The sequence below is a fragment of the Ovis canadensis genome, chromosome 24 (genome assembly GCF_042477335.2).
Source record: "Ovis canadensis isolate MfBH-ARS-UI-01 breed Bighorn chromosome 24, ARS-UI_OviCan_v2, whole genome shotgun sequence".
Classification (NCBI taxonomy): domain Eukaryota; kingdom Metazoa; phylum Chordata; class Mammalia; order Artiodactyla; family Bovidae; genus Ovis; species Ovis canadensis.
Window position 1 is genome coordinate 35,941,156 of NC_091268.1, and position 3,633 is coordinate 35,944,788.

Consider the following 3,633-nt stretch of genomic DNA (forward strand, 5'->3'; position numbering starts at 1 on the left):
GACCGCATTACATTTAGCTGTCGCTTCTCCTTAGGTTCCTCTAGTTTGTGATGGTTTCTCGGTCTTTTCTGTTTGTTTGTTGTTTTTCACAGCATTGAGAGTTTTACAGAGTACTGGTCAGGGATTTTGTGGAATTTCTCTCAATTTGGGTTTCTCTGATGTTTTTCTTATGGTTAGACTGGAGTCATGGGCTTCAAGGAAAGTATCCCAGAAGTGAAGTGCCCTTCCCAACAGAGCACAGCAAGATGTACATATTGTCAAAATGACTTGTCACTGGCCGTGTTGACTTTGATCACTTGGCCAACATGATGTTCACCAGGCTTTTTCTCCTTAAAGTTGCCTTATTTAGTTTCCCCTGTCCGTACTCTGTTTTTTGGAAGCATGAAGTTAAGTCCAGACCATGCTCCAGAGAAGTGGTAATTAAGCTCCAACTCCTGACTAGTGGTAGTTTTGAGCCCCTGAACCCACCTATAGCTGAAGCCAGACACCCCCAGCCATTTTAGTTTCCATGAGTAAATATGTTCTTTTATTGCTGGAACCAATTTGGGTTGAATTTCTGTCACTTGCAAGTGAAAGACTTTTTACTCCATACTCCTTCTTGCTTATTTCAACCCCTCCTCCACACAAAGCCAGCATGATTTGTGAATATATGATAAGTTCTCAGAACTACCCCTAGGTCACAGCCTATTTGTACAGCCTGCGTGATGAACATCACTTGAGCTCTCGAACTGATGTAGCCCTGCGGCTTCAACCCCATCTGCCTCTCTGGGATAATATATTCTGTTGACCGAACACTGTCAGGAAAGCAGCCTATTTATACTTGCTGTTTTATCACATTCAAAGAGCTTAAACACCCAGCAGTATTTATAGACATGATCCTTATCAAGGGCGGGGGGAAAGGGCTCTTTGTCAATCTTGGTGACCCAGATCGGAGGTTAATGATCTTGCTGGGGCTGTTAAGTTCAATCTTGTGATTCTGTGCATTTCACAGTAATGAGAGGAGCCCGGATATACTGAAACATCCAGTTCCTTAACTGTTAATTCATCTATTCAATAAGTATTTATTGAGTTTGCTATGTGTTGCTGTACCAGGCTTAGGGAACACGGCGCTAAACATGAAAACATTCATATCAGCATGGTGCTTATTTCTAGTGGGTAAACAGTTAATAAAGAGGTAAATGAGGAGATAAATCAGGTAATTTCAGACCATAAGTTCCATGAGGGAGATAACAGGAGACCTGGCGAGAGAATAACCAATGGGGGAGAAGAGAGGAGGGCTCTACACGGGGCTTTACATCTTCTTGAGAAGATGTCTCTAAAAACCAAAAGGAGAAAAGGAGTCAATCATGAGAAACACTAGGGGAAGATATTTCCGGGCAGAGGGAATAGCACTGCCAAAGGCAGAAGGCAAGAAAAAGCTTGCTGTGTTCCAGAATCAAGGCAGAAGCCAGCACGAGTATAGAGTGGGGAGTGGGGAGAAAAGCTATCAAAGCTTTCATTGAAGAAGTGGGCAAGGGCCATCGTGTAGGACCTTTGTAGCCATGGAAACAAGGAGTTGCAAGAAAGGGAGCAATACTCTCCAGTTTATGTTCTTAAAGATGCTCTGACTGCTGAGTAGAAAAGGGATTGTGAGGTGAAAGAATGAAAAAAAGGAAGCCAGTTAGCTGTCACTGAAGTCCAGGCAAGAAGCGATGCTGACTAGATTGAGGTGGTAGTTATAAACTCAAGGACAAAGGGACAGATTTTAGATTACTTTTGGCTGATAGGACATGTTGGTGAATTATAAGTGAGGAAAGCCACTTGACTCCCAGAGTCAGGGCTTGAGCATGGCACCATCACCTGGAGCGCATGTGGGGTTCCAATTTGGACCTATTTCATTTGTGATGCCTGTTAGTGGATAGTGAAGCTGGGCATCTGCTGAGAGGGAGAGGTGGTGAGGAAGAGGGGAATTAAGAGAGAAAAACATTTGAAATGACAGTCTCAGAGACCAGTTAAACAAATGCCTTGAAGAACATGGGGATTCCCTGATAGTTCGGTTGGTAAAGAATCCTCCTGTAAAGTAGAAGACCCCAGTTCAATTCCTGGGTTGGGAAGATCTGCTGGAGAAGGGATAGGCTACCCACACCAGTATTCTTGGGCTTCCCTTGTGGCTCAGCTGATAAAGAATCCACCTGCAATGCAAGAGATCTGGGTTCGATCCCTGGGTTGGGAAGATCCCCCGGAGAAGGCTACCTACTCCAGTATTCTGGCCGGGAGAATTCCATGGTCTGTATGGTCCATGCAGTCACAAAGATTCAGACATGACTGAGCAACTTTCGCTTTCACAAAGAACATGTGATGAGGTTTCTGGGGAAGGTTATATGACCACTTGAAATCTGTGGTTCTGAAACTAACATTAAGCAAGGCAACCCAGATGTGTGATTTTCTCCTGTAGTATTTAACTCCATACATGAAGACTGATGGTTTGGTCCAACCAATGATGAATTTTTTTCTAGATGAACAGATAAAGGGGCAGTGGAGGATGTTTGAAAAAGTGTGCTGATAGTAATGGGAAATGGAATCTGCGTCTCTTGAATAGAAGGACATTCAAGAAACAGGATTTAGGTCAATGGACTAGAGATGCTTTGTCCAGTATGATAGCCACATGTGGCTATCAAATGCTTGAAATGCATCTGGTTGAAATTGATATATACAGTCAGTATAAAGCACACATATTTCAAAGAGTATGAAAAATAGAACGTGGGACTTCCTTGGTGGTCCAGTGGCTAAGACTATGCACTCCCATTGCAAGAGGTCCAGGTTTGAAGCCTGGTCAGGAAACTGGATCCCACATACTGCAACTAAAGATCCCAAGTACCACAACTAAAAATCCCATATGTTGCAACAAAGGCTTGGTATAACTCAATAAATAAATAAGTAGTTTTTTAAAAGGAAGAAAAAAAATAGAATGTGAAATATCTCAATAATGATGTTTCTGTTGGCTACAATGATAACGATAATTGTGATTGTTATTGTCTCAGACATGTCCGACTCTTTGTGATCCCATGGACTGCAGCATGCCAGGCTTAACTGTCCTTCGCTATCTCCTGGAGCTTGTGCAAACTCATGTCCATTGTGTCAGTGATGCCATCCAACCATCTTATCCTCTGTCGTCACCATCTCCTCCTGCTTTCAATCTTTCCCAGCATCAGGGCCTTTTCTAATGAGTCAGCTCGTCACATCAGGTGGTCAAAGTATTAGAGCTTCAGCTTCAGCATCAGTCCTTCCAATGAATATTCAGGACTGATTTCCTTTAGCGTTGACTGGTTTGATCTCCTTGCAATCCAAGGGACTCTAAAGAGTCTTCACCAACACCACAGTTCAAAAGCATCAATTCTTCAGTGCTCAGCCATCTTTACCGTCCAGCTCTCACATCCATACATGACTACTGGAAAAACCATATCTGTGACTATATGGACCTTTGTTGGCAAAGTAATGTCTCTGCTTTTTAACATGTGATCTAGGTTTGTCATAGTTTTTCTTCCAAGGAACAGGTGTCTTTTAATTTCACGGCTGCAGTCACCATCCACAGTGATTTTGGAACCAGAGAAAATAAAGTCTGTCACTGTTATATTGTTCCTCAAAATATAACAA